This window comes from Sesamum indicum, linkage group LG10 (genome assembly GCF_026168435.1).
Source record: "Sesamum indicum cultivar Baizhima isolate 11 linkage group LG10, ASM2616843v1, whole genome shotgun sequence".
NCBI lineage: Eukaryota > Viridiplantae > Streptophyta > Magnoliopsida > Lamiales > Pedaliaceae > Sesamum > Sesamum indicum.
The window spans coordinates 10405392-10419516 of NC_142666.1; the positions used below are offsets into that span (position 1 = coordinate 10405392).

At 33.8% G+C, this 14125-nt stretch overlaps 1 long non-coding RNA gene across 1 annotated transcript; it reads right to left on the reverse strand.

Moving 5' to 3' along the window:
- Positions 1–11557: 11557 nt before the first annotated feature.
- LOC148786629 (uncharacterized) lies at positions 11558–13354 on the reverse strand. Its single transcript, XR_016067944.1, has 3 exons — positions 13287–13354; positions 12707–12773; positions 11558–11888 (listed from the first exon to the last, which is right to left on the reverse strand). It is a non-coding gene; the product is annotated as an uncharacterized LOC148786629 (long non-coding RNA).
- Between the last annotated feature and the right edge of the window lie 771 nt (positions 13355–14125).

Below are 14125 nucleotides of genomic sequence, written 5' to 3' on the forward strand. Positions count from 1 at the left end.
CGTTTTGTCTTCCATAGTCGTTTTTTTTGCAGAAAACCCTAGATCCAACGGCGCTTCGAATCTCGTCGTTTCACCGGCCAAGTTAACTTCTTTCTCCGTCTGAATACTTGCATCGGCGTCCAGAACAGTCCCTGATCCATCAGTCGCCGGAAAATGGTCGCGTGTCCTTTCGCTTTCTTTGCCGGAATTCGCTGTTTCTCCATAACGTCTGCCGGAATAATCACCAGAACTCCGGCCAGTCTCCTCCCCGTCTTCATCAGTGATGGCCGGACCATCGTCGGCGGTTACATGGCTGGCCAGCGTTGACATAGAGGCTAGGTCACAAGTGTTCTCCAAAATACACCTTCTACAAAAATTCTCTCTCTAAAAAATGGATTTGTTTTGCATGGTTTCATTAAAACAAGCTTATTTCCTTTTATACTAACTTGTAGTTATTATTTCGCTTAGGAAATTTAACACACAAATTCTTGGTCTAGACCTACGTTTGGGTCAAGTTTCGTCGATTTCTGAGAACGCTCAAAATTTAGCTGTTTTGCACGGTTTTATTAAAACTAGTTTGTTTTCCTTTTATACTAACTTGTAGGTATTATTACGCTTAGGAAATTTACCACACAAATTCTTGGGTCTAAACCTACGATTGGGTCAAGTTTCGTCGAATTATGAGAACGTTCAAAAGTTAGCTGTTTTGCACGATTTTATTAAAACAAGTTTGTTTCCCTTTTATATTTACTTGTAGTTATTACTACGCTTAGCAAATGCATAACACAAATTCTGGGGTCTAGATCTACGTTTGGGTCAAGTTTCGTCGAATTCTGAGAACGTTCAAAATTTAGCTGTTGTGCACGGTTTTATTAAAGCAAGTTTGTTTTCCTTTTATACTAACTTGTAGTTATTATTACCCTTAGCAAATTTACAACACAAATGCTTTGGTTTAGACCAACATTTGGGTCAAATTTCGTCAAATTCTGGGAACGTTCAAAATTTAGCTGTTTTGCACAGTTTTATTAAAGCAAGTTTGTTTCCCTTTAATACTAACTTGTAGTTATTATTTCGCTTAGGAAATTTAACACACAAATTCTTGGGTCTAGACCTACGTTTGAGTCAAGTTTCGTCGAATTCTGAGAACGCTCAAAATTTAGTTGTTTTTCACATTTTTATTAAAACTAGTTTGTTTCCCTTTTACAGTAATTTGTAGTTATTATTACGCTTAATAAATTTACAACACATACTTGGGTCTAGACCAACGTTTGGGTCAAGTTTCTTCGAATTCTGAGAATGTTCAAAATTTAGCAGTTTTACACGGTTTTATTAAACCAAGTTTGTTTTCCTTTTATACTAACTTGTAGTTATTATTACGCTTAGAAAATTTACAATACAAATGCTTGGATCTAGACCTGCGATTGGGTCAAGTTTCATCGAATTCTGAGAACGTTCAAAAATTAGCTGTTCTGCACGGTTTTATTAAAGCAAGTTTGTTTCCCTTTTATACTAACTTGTAGTTATTATTACGCTTAGCAAATTTACAACAAAAATGCTTGGGTTTAGACCAATGTTTGGGTCAAGTTTCGTCGAATTCTGAGAACGTTCAAAATATCGCAGTTTTCCACTGTTTTATTAAAACAAGTTTGTTTCCCTTTTATACTAACTTGTAGGTATTATTACGCTTAGAAATTTACCACACAAATTTTTGGGTCTAGACCAACGATTGGGTCAAGTTTCGTCGAATTCTGAGAACGTTCAAAAGTTAGCTGTTTTGCACGGTTTTATTAAAACAAGTTTGTTTCCCTTTTATATTTATTTGTAGTTATTATTACGCTTAGCAAATGCATAACACAAATGCTTGGGTCTAGATCTACGTATGGGTCAAGTTTCGTCGAATTCTAAAGACGTTCAAAATATCGTTGTTTTGCACTGTTTTATTAAAACAAGTTTGTTTACCTTTTATACTAACTTGTAGGTATTATTACTTTTAGGAAATTTACCGCACAGATTCTTGGGTCTAGACCAACGATTGGGTCAAGTTTCGTCGAATTCTGAGAACGTTCAAAAGTTAGCTGTTCTGCACGGTTTTTTTAAAATAAGTTTGTTTCCTTTTTATATTTACTTGTAGTTATTATTACTTTTAGCAAATGCATAACACAAATGCTTGGGTCTAAATCTATGTTTGGGTCAAGTTTCGTCGAATTCTGATAACGTTCAAAATGTTGTTGTTCTGCATGGTTTTATTAAAGCAAGTTTGTTTTCCTTTTATACTAACTTGTAGTTATTATTTCGCTTAGAAAATTTAACACACAAATTCTTGGGTCTAGACCTACATTTGGGTCAAGTTTCGTGGAATTCTGTGAACGCTCAAAATTTAGCTGTTTTCCACGATTTTATTAAAACAAGTTTGTTTCCCTTTTATAATAACTTGTAGTTATTATTACGCTTAACAAATTTACAACACCAATTCATGGCAAACATGGTTCGATATCCTTTAACATGCCTGAATGTTTTAAACTTGCACATACGGTTATTTATGATGGTGATAAACAAGCCTTGAAAGCGGTGAGTGACTTGAAAAACAAATGGACAGAATGATTTGGGGACGAAGCAACGACGCGATGCTTCGCACCATCCAAGGGGGAAACAACCACGCCGTTTTTGCCAAGGATATTACGGCCGGCTATGAGGAATGTCCTGCCATCGGTCAGACGAATAGAGATTACAGAAACGACGTCAAACTGTCCGGATCCGGTTCCAACTAATTCGCTGGTTGGAGGAGGAAAAGTGGCTGACTTCGTATCAAACTCTAATCACGTAGCAATTGTTGATGAGATGGGGGTTGACTCGGTCAATGTTGACCTATTCACTAATGACGTGGTCAAATGTGTTGCAGATAGGAAGAAGGAGACTTGTGTTGACGTGATCAAAGGTGACTCAGTCAACAATGACGATATCAATATTGACTTGGTCAACAACGTAGTTAATGTTGACATGGACAACTACAAGGGGAAGAAAACTTGTGTTGAAGTGGTCAAAGGTGACTTGGTCAACAATGATGAGATAAACATTGATTTGGTCAACGCTGCAGTTCATGTTGACATGGACAACGAAGAAGACAGTGTTGACACGATCAAGGATGGTAATAGTGGTGGATTCGGAGTTAGACGAACTTATGAGACAAACTCTACTTATAGCGGCTTACTTATAGGGAACATTCCGTTGCAAACAAGCTCAGATCCAGTCGTGGATGACAAGATTGCTGACGCGTTCAACAATTCATCCGGTAAGACTCTCTCATTCGGGACAATACAAAATGATGAAATTGTTGTCCGACCTACGATAGAATCTATACAAAACGGAGCTAGGCGATGGGAATCCACTGTGGTTGGTTACTTTCTGGGAAAGCGACCATATTTTTATCATGTCCAAAAGTTCGCCTTGTCAGCTTGGCCTGGTTTACGGGAGGTTAAGGCCACCTCAAATGAATTTTACTTCTTCCAATTCAAGACAATTGCATATATGGAAGAAGCAATTGAAGGAGGACCGTGGTTGTTCCATGGGCAACCGATTGTATTCCAAAAGTGGGAACCGCGAATGGCAATGCGAAAACTCAAACATACACAAGTCCCAGTTTGGATAAGATTGAGACATTTGCCGGTTGAACTATGGACGGTTGAAGGTCTTAGCACGGTGGCGAGTGGAATAGGCAGACCCCTATATCCGGATGCGATCACGAGAGCATGCACGAGATTGGACTTCCCTTGTGTATGCGGATGCTAGATGTGAGTTCCAAATTACCAAAGCATATTATTATCATGATGCCTAAAGAGGAAGGAGGAGAAATAACATGCAAAATTGATGTTGAATATGAGTGGCTACCTCCTAAATGTACAAGTTGTATGACGCTAGGACATACGACAAAGGTTTGTGCATTCACCAAGCCGTCCAACCCAACTAAACTACCGGTCTCTGTCTATATTCCTAAAACGATACCTGCAAGGCCACCACCCATGCAGCCGACTCAAGGGATGGACAAACAGAGAGAGCGACGAGAGCTTCCTCACGGGGAAGACCAAGAGAGAATACCGCCGACTCAAGGGGTGGACAACCAGCGAAAGGGACGAGAGCATGAGCTTCCGACCCTAGAGGAGAGACAACCAAAGAGAGGGACTAGAGCGTCCTCGTGAAAGAAGGCTGAGTCATGAGGAAAAGGGTAAGGCAATTGCCATGTATAATACGTTTGATGCTCTACAATTGCTAGATGATGCAAAAGATACACCTTGGGGTCATATACCGAGACAGGAGACTGAAATACAGACATTACATCATGTGTTAACCTCATTTGGAAGGAGAGCAATCTCAGACGACTTAAACACAAGGAATGAACACCTACCACCATAGCGCTAGTAATAGTCGAGGATACTAGAAAGCGAATGCATAGCATCATCTTGCCTAGATCGATCAGTACACGCGCTTTATTTAGACTGAGGCCTGTCCCTTGGCCTGTCAAGGGAAGCACCGCTCATTGATCGAATTGCTTTATTTTCTTTCTTTATTTTTTACTTAATGCAACTTACCTTTCTCGGAAAAAAAAACCCGTGCAAAACAGCTAAATTTGGAACGTTCTCGGAATTCGACGAAACTTGTCCCAAACATTGGTCTAGACCCAAGCATTTGTGTTGTAAATTTGCTAAGCGTAATAATAACTACAAGTTAGTATAAAATGGAAACAATCTTGCTTGAATAAAACAGTGCAAAACAGCTAATTTTTAAACATTCTCATAATTTTACGAAACTTGACCCAAATGTAGATCTAGACCCAAGCATTTGTGTTGTAAATTTGTTAAGTGTAATAATAACTACAGGTATAAAAGGGAAACAAACTTGCCTTAATAAAACCGTGCAAAACAGCTAAATATTGAACATTCTCAGAATTCGACGAAACTTAACCCAAACGTAGGTCTAGACCCAAGCATTTTTATGGTAAATTTCCTAAGCGTAATAATAACTACAAGTTAATATAAAAGGGAAACAAACTTGCTTTAATAAAACCGTGCAAAACAACTAAATTTTGAACGTTCTCAGAATTTGATGAAACTTGACCCAAACGTTGTTCTAGACCCAAGAATTTGTGTGGTAAATTTGCTAAGCTTAATAGTAACTACGAGTTAGTATAAAAGGGAAATAAACTTACTTTAATAAAAATAGTGCAAAATAGCTAAATTTTGAGCGTTTTCAGAATTCGACGAAACTTGACCCAAACGTAGGTCTAGACCCAAGAATTTGTGTTATTAATTTGCTAAGCGTGATAATAACTGCAAGTTTGTATAAAAGGAAAACAAACTTACTTTAATAAAACCGTGCAAAACAGCTAAATTTTGAACGATCTCAGAATTCGACGAAACTTGTCCCAAACGTTGTTCTAGACCCAAGAATTTGTGTGGTAAATTTGCTAAGCTTAATAGTAACTACGAGTTAGTATAAAAGGGAAATAAACTTACTTTAATAAAAATAGTGCAAAATAGCTAAATTTTGAGCATTTTCAGAATTCGACGAAACTTGACCCAAACGTAGGTCTAGACCCAAGAATTTGTGTGTTAAATTTTCTAAGCATATAATAACTACAAGTTAGAATAAAAGGGAAATAAACTTGCTTTAATAAAACAGTGGAAAACAGCTAAATTTTAAGCGTTCTCAAAATTCGACGAAACTTGACCCAAACGTAGGTCTAAACCCAAGAATTTGTGTGTTAACTTTGCTAAGCGGAATAATAACTACATGTTTGTATAACAGAGAAACAAACTTTCTTTAATAAAACCGTGCAAAATAGCTAAATTTTGAATGTTCTCAGAATTCGACGAAACTTATCCCAAACGTTGGTCTAGACCCAAGCATTTGTGTGGTAAGTTTTCTAAGCGTAATAATAACTACAAGTTAGTACCGAGCCATCTTGGACTTGGAGAATCGGCCAACCTTAGCTTGGTAATTTCAGGAGGGGAGTGGCAGTGGCCTCCCGTTACGGATTTTGAATGCTTGGAGATTACTCATAACCTGCCCTGAATTTATGGAGCGGAGGATTCGAGTTGTTTGGAAATGTGACAAGGGACAACCCACTACACAGACCCTCTATCGGTTATTTGATCCCCTAGGGTCGAAATTAGGTTGGTCTTCACTACTTTCGGGGTCCTTGAAGATCCCTTGTCACTTGTTCATATTGTGGCTCGCAATTCTTGGCAAGCTTCCCACTATGGACAAACCATGGCTATCCCACCTGGGAGCTTGTACTTTATGCGACGAGGGGGCTACGAAACCAATTTACACCTTTTTTTTCGATACAGATTCAGCCGACAGTACCTTATTGAGATTCAAAGGTGGATTCGTTTTCATTGGCCCAATAGGGATTGGGCAACAGATATTGAGTGGCCGACACGGAAATGGAGAGGCAATCACATTGTAAACATCAGTTATCATACACTACTGGCATCGTGTGTCTACCACATTTGGAGAGAGAGGAACTTGAGCCGATTTAAACACACGGAGTAGACTCCTAGCACTTTATGTATCCTGATCATCGATGATGTCCGACAGAGGATACTTAGCATAATGGTGTTGATATTGTGAATTTCTTGTAAAAAAATTGGCATGCATATATATAATGCATGTTGTAGTTTATTTATGATTGCTAGTTGGTGAAATGATTTAATTGAACAATTGATTTTGCATGTTATGAAAATTGATATGCTTGCTGTTGTGAATTTTGATACTCTGATTTAGTCATAAACAATTAAGAAAAATTGAAGAAATTAGTGCTATACTTTTTGCACTTGATGTTTCTTTGACATCTTTGCTCTTAATGTTTTTCTTGAATTATGTGATAACACAGCTTTGGTTCTTGTTCAATTGATCATGAGTAGACTAATAGAAGAACATGAAGTCTAACTTTTGAAGTTATTATGTTTCTGGATTTGATGTGGGAAATTAATGGAATTAACCAGTTTTTCCTTACTGAATATTTCTGCTGCGTGTTTTTCGTCTTATTTCATGAATTCAATTGAGTAGACATTTTCATACAATCAATGTATGTTCGTACGTTTATAAGCAACTGACAAGCCTGATTACTTTATTACATGTGTCAATTGGCTATTATGTTGCTATATGATTACATCTGTTGGTTGTGATGTTTATATTAAAAAGTTTGCCCGTGTTTTATTACCATTTCCATGTATTTATTTATGTCTAAATCATAAAGGGATTTATTTGCTACCATTAATGGAACACATTATAGCAGTCGTTACAACATGAGATTTCCTTTGGTAAATGTAGGACAAGTTATGTTTGTCTTCGCCATGTAATAAAAGCTTCTTATAGTTAATTTTTAATATTTTCAAAGCCTACTGTCCATCTATTATATTCAGCGATTTGAGAAGCTTTTGTTCATTGAGTATATATCGTAAAAGTTTATGTTTTCCCTTATTACATGGCGAAAAACTTGTGTTTTCTTGGTACTTATGTTTGAGAGTTTAGTACAAATTTCAGTCTCATTCCACCTCATTGATCAATTTTGCTTGTCATAACTTAATGATATATTATTTACCTTGACTATGACAACAGCTTTGTTAGAGTGGTGCATGTATCACCATAAAAATGCAGACCAGATCATTGCAACATAGGATAAACATCTCTAGGTCTAAGGTAGTTCAGAGAGTACCTCTTCTGTCCTTGCTAGTGATATCCTCCGCAACAACAAAACTAAAAGAAATGGTTTTATTACCCGATTCCAGAAGGTTCTTCCTTCAGCAATCTAAGAGGTTGTAAAGAACGGTAAGGATGATGAAAAGAAAGTCGTATTCAGATTGGTGAGCATATTTTTTCCAAAATTATTCTCATACATTATATATCTAAGTTCTTCACAATGTTGATTTGGATTAACTTAAATTTGCTTGACTGATAATATCTTATTATTCATAGTTTGTATATGGGAGCGAAAGAAAGTTTTTGGCTCTCCCAATAAGTAGCCTTAAGGATGTTATGCTTGGAGAAGGATTGCCTCAGCCTTTGGACCTTGGGAGGAAACGTTCTTGCTCGGTCAAGATAACCAAAAGGGAGGAACAATCCAAAAGAACAGTGAGTAAATGGTTTCTTCATTTTTATTTGCTTCTATAGCTTAGAAAAACAACTCATTTTTGGCCATTACACATTGATTCATTCATTTTTCTTGAACTAGAAACTGTGCATTGGAGGTCATGAACATGCTGATGAAGACAGAGAAATGCGTGAGTGCAAGTTGACAGTTTATCGTGTTGATGAAGATGAGAAAGATGTCAACAAAGCATTGAAGAAAGGTAAGATGGCCGGAGAGAACAATTTATCTTTTGTTGGTGGAATTCTAAACTAAATTTGTGATTTCAAGTTTTTGCAACTAAGAATTCAATAAAGAGGAATGTCACTAAATGATTGAAGGAGGAAGAAGAGAATATGAAGAAGTCCAACCAACTAAGAATCATTGAAGAATATAGAGTTGCGGTTGTGTTTCAGCGGCAGGATGCACTTTGTGAGCAGGTAAGTGATCATTTCTACATTAGAAGTTGTATTTTTCTCAATTTTCGGACTTTTTATGCTATTATATAATGTTCCTATGATTGTTTCTAATATTTTAGGAATCCAAACTTGAGAATGTTCAGACATTAGATATAGGTTTGTGCTTTGTCCATTACCTGTTGCATTTTTCAAAAGTGTAAAGTACCTAAGTTACATAACGAAGAGTACTATTTGTGCTAAATGATATAATTATATGATGATTGTTGGGAGGAGGTGACTAATTATTCATTATGATACAATTGTGGGAAGAGGACTTAAATTGATATAAAAATGAACCATTATTATCATAAGAGCACATAAGTTTATTGTTTTTAGATACTTTTGATTATACTGATTATAAGGTGTACGATACGTTGCGCATGGATAATTAATATTTATCTTATTTTTTAATTCATTTTTGTAAAAGATAATTACAAATTCAAAAAAAAATTTATAATTCTGATTTGTTAAAAAATATAATTTATAATTATTATTTATTAAGTACTAATTAATAATTATATGTTAAGCACCAATATAATAATTGTTATATGGCTTATAGTAGCAACAACTATTATAAGATTTTTTTTTCTTTTTTAGGAAATGTCCTTAATGAATATAGTTGTGTTACTTTGTTTGTGAATTTTGTTGATTCTATTTTTCAATTTCTTTTTCTTGATTGTTTAATTCATAATGATGTTGATACAATTATTAAGAAATATAGTTCTAATCTTGATTTCTGTTACGAAAAATTTTAAGAAAAAATAATTTTTTTAATCGTGTTAATTGTAGTAAATATACATATATATATATGCATTTTGCTATCAAACTTATTGTCTTTTTTATTTTTTGCCACTTAATATATTGGGTGTTTGTTTCTCTTTTAGTAACTATAATGATGTTGCATTTACTAATTTGAAGTACTCATTTATAACTTAGTAAACCAAGCCCTTGATTTTACGGACCACCATACTACGTATCGTAATAGATGGTTCACATGTAGTTGACTCATTCAACCACGAATGTGGTGAGATGTCTACCACCAAGATATAGGGTAGAAAACCAGTAAGAAAAATATAATAGTAAATTTTTTAAATGATACAGTTCTTAATATTATGATAAAATGAACTGATTGAAAAAGAATTCGATATGAATACCTCAAAGTTGTCTCAAGATTTAAGAGAGATTCAAAAGACAACTCAAAACTATTGAGGTTTTTATCATAAAATATCTGTAACAATTTTTTATAACAATTCAAAGTTTGTAACATATTCGTAATTTTATAATTATATTCTAAAAAATAAGATAAATATTACAATCATGCACGTACACCGTACTAGTTTCAAGGGAAAAAAATATACGTACAAAATGCTAACCGTAGAAGTGGTCTTAAAAATTAGAATTACATCACTCAATTAACATTTTTAGTCTCATGTATATAGAATGAGGTTTATATTATCTACTTTAGGAAAAAAATCCAGAGACCCCCCTGTAATAATAGGAATGTTCACAAAACTCCCTATGCAAATTAAAGTATCAATACTCCCCCTATGATATAAAATAAAGTTAAAAAAATCCCTCCGTACAAAAATTGGGCCACACGCACTTTGACTGCGATTTTCCTATGAAAGTACCTTTTTTTTATATTTTTGCCCTTCTCTCACTTGTAATATATATACTATTATATATGAATTTAATAATTAAATATTATTTATATAATAATTATTTAATTAAAATATTATACATTTTTAATAATTATCAAATATTCTTTTATATAATAATTAAAAAAAAAGCAACAGTCATCGCCCAATGCAACGAGGGTGACGCCGGTCGGCCAGATCTGGGCGACCAACGACGCCCAAATGGACAGTGGGGGGAGGGAAGGGGAGGGGGAAGAAAGGTCACCGGGAGGAAGGGAGAGGGGTGGGGGGGGGGGTTACAATTGTTATTTTGAATTTTTTTATAAATTAGAGTTATATATATTATAAACATATTGTAATAATTAAAAATTATATACATTATGAATTAAAATAATTATATATTAATAAGCCTAGTTTGTCCGATTGACTAGAAGGGCTATTTTAGTTTTTTAAAAATAGACTCAAATTGACCAAAAAGCGGTGTGATTATTTATTCGTAACATAGGAGTGATTTTCTACATTAAAAATTTCTTAGGGGATTTTTGATATTTTGTTATATCACATGGGTCAAAATGGATTTAACCCTATATTTTTATTTTTACAAGTGTAATATTAAAATTTTATCAATATTTTTGGACAATTCCTAATGGATTAAGTATGAAAGTTTGAATGGTGTATGTAATTTTAGAACTTTTTGGAAGAAAATGTAATTTCTCATTTTTAAGTTAATGTTGCTTATTGTTATGTGGTTAATACTATGTAATTTGTTAAACATAAGGGTGTTTTGCCTATTTTCAAATCAGAAGGGGCCTTTTGCTGAGTTTTTAAATTACATGAGGGTTTTATGCAATTTGGCCCGAATAATTACACTGTCTTTCCCTGAGATCTGGTATAATTACACGTAGATCTCCTATGATTTGAAATTTTATATCTAGTATGAGGTTTGCTTTCGTCTAATAAATTTAGCCATTCGTCATTTAAAATTCATAAAAATTGCTGATATTTTTTTTAAAAAAAGGATGACAATTCATATTTATGCCCAATTGACTTATTTCAAGTAAAATAATACTATCTGACTAAACTAGAAAATATACTTCCTTACATGCATTAACATGTGAAGATGTAGGGTAGTTTGGCTATAAAAAGATTTGTTTGACCTGCAATAAGTCAATGATAAGTGAACTGGGGGTAATAATGGATTTTCATTCAATTTTTTATTCATATTAGCAAATTCTGTGAACTTTGAGTAACATAAACAAACTTTAGGAATACTAGACTTAATTTTTTCAAATTATATAAAATTTACGTGTAGTTACACCAAACCTTAAGAATGGGAGGTGTAACTATGTAGCACCCCCTTTGCTACAAGGGCTATACCTACCCTAAACGTCATATTTATTGTATCCCTGTATTTATATATATAAATGCACATAATAATTTAATCCATGTGTATACGTAACCCCAACGTCATAATAGGTATTATCAGCCCACAACATTATATATATATACATATCACCCACCACAAGGTGATTCGTCACAAGTAATCTGTACGCTTATATTCTCTCTGTACAAACAAAATGTGAGTTGTACTCTAACTGACACAGAGGAGAAAACTGCATACTGGCCCGACCTGCCTGAGTATAGCGCGTGGACCTATTCTTCAATAGTCAGACACCCTCAAGTCTATTCCTGAAAGAAAATGTCAGCAGGGGAATGAGCCTGCCACTCAGTAAGCAAATAACCAGTCCTATCTATATATGCATGTCAACCATAGCCCAAACAAGATAAACAAGCAACACGAATGGAATACAATCAATTTAACTCCAACATAATCAACTTTATTACACCACATGACTATCTCATAATAAGACAACTAACCAAACTCCATTTTTCCCTAGTTTGCTTACCAGAAGGTGATATTGTGTTTTTCCCACCAACTCAATCTCACCGTTATATAAATTTAAGTGAATCCCCTTGACAGCCGGCTCATCAATCTCGCACATAGCTGTTTCATTTCGCACATAGCATTTTCTTTTCGCACATAGCATCGCATCAAAGCTCTTTTCATTGCGCACATAGCATTTTCTTTTCGCACATAGCATCGCATCAAAGCTCTTTTCATTGCGCACATAGCATTTTCTTTTCGCACATAGCACTTTCTTTTCGCACATAGCATTTTCAACACGTCAAGGGGTATTCACGCCACAATTATATTCAATTTCCACCACTCCCTCATTTCCACATATCACCATTCTTGTAAGCAACTAGTAACGTAAAACAATATATCATTACATTCTCATTTTCAGACACCCACAACACAACATACAACAAACATAATATTTCAACGTGTCTTCGCATTCCACGTACATACTATCGTCAATCAAATCAAATCATCCAGCACTCATATACTTTCAGATAAATCCATGTCAGCATGAACCACAAAGTCATATAATAGTAATACCACAAATAAAAAGAACATATATAGATAATACTAATTATTTACTTACCTCGACCTTACAACGTTTCTTTCTACTCTGTCACTAATTGTCAGTCCTTTTACTTCACCCCCGTATCCTATAATGAGTTATATCATACACAATTAATATATCGAGAATATCGTAATTTCTTTAAAATATAATATTGAATATCATTTGTACAATTTCCAATAATTCTTTAATATTCCATTTCTATCGAAATACAAATCTTCATTTTTCCTCTTTATTAACATACCATTTATTAAATATAATTTTCGAAATATTTCTACGAATATTCTATCAATTCCTCGCTATTATATTATTTAGTTGAACAATAATACATGTAATTGTGTATTTGGTTAACAATTCCGATGGAATTGTACAGATTAGCTATATTAATATTCAAATCTAATAAATTTAATAATCTAATTTACCAACGACATCATTTTTATATCCAATTCGATATTTAATTGGACACTATTTTAAATAGCCAAACTCGTAAAATACTCCGATTAAATAATACATAACTTAGCATAAACAACATTTAATAAATAAACTAATTAAATAATATAATTATATAATTTAATAGGAATTAAAATCACATTATTCGTACCTCTGTTTCTTTATTTCGCTTTCGGCCGAGAGTTGCAAATTTACACAATTGCATTGTGTGTGTCATGTGTATTTATATGTTTAAAGAACAAGGAAAGGAAAAGAAAAAAAAACAAAGAGAGTGAGGCGGTGGGAGGTGGCCCCCACTTCCCACTCTCAAGTCTAGCTCTCTTTCTACTTTTATATATATATGTGTATATATATTATATTACTTACTTAATATATATATTATTTCCATATATATATATATAATATTATTATTATTTTATTGATTTAATTAAACTTTTCTCAAAATACCCATTACGTCCTTCCCAATTTCTTAATTAATACAAATCGTCCCAAAATATTATAACAAATTTCAATTTAATCCGTTCAAATTTTATTATATTCTAATTATGGCCCATAATTTATGTACTAATTAACTAAGTTTCATAAAAATTTACCAATTAATCCGCCAATTATATATTATAATTTTTGGGGCGTCACAAACTATCCCATAAAATATATGTTATCACACATAACTTTGTATCAAATATTAAAAATGACCGATGTAATTATCCCCATAAAATATATGTTATCACACTTAATTTTGTGTATACATATATAACTAAAGATTTAGACATTATGCAAGTGTCGAGATAATCACCCCAATAATTTATAGTGGTTTGCATGCAATTCTGTGAGGACTATGTTCTGAGGGTGTTTGCTTGTGGAGTAATGCATTCATTATGTTGAAAATTTAAACATGGTGTTTGGATTGATTTTTAAAGTGTTTTATTATATTTTGTGGAGATAAAAAGAGAAAATAAAAATAAATAAGTATATGTTGGAAATAGTGTG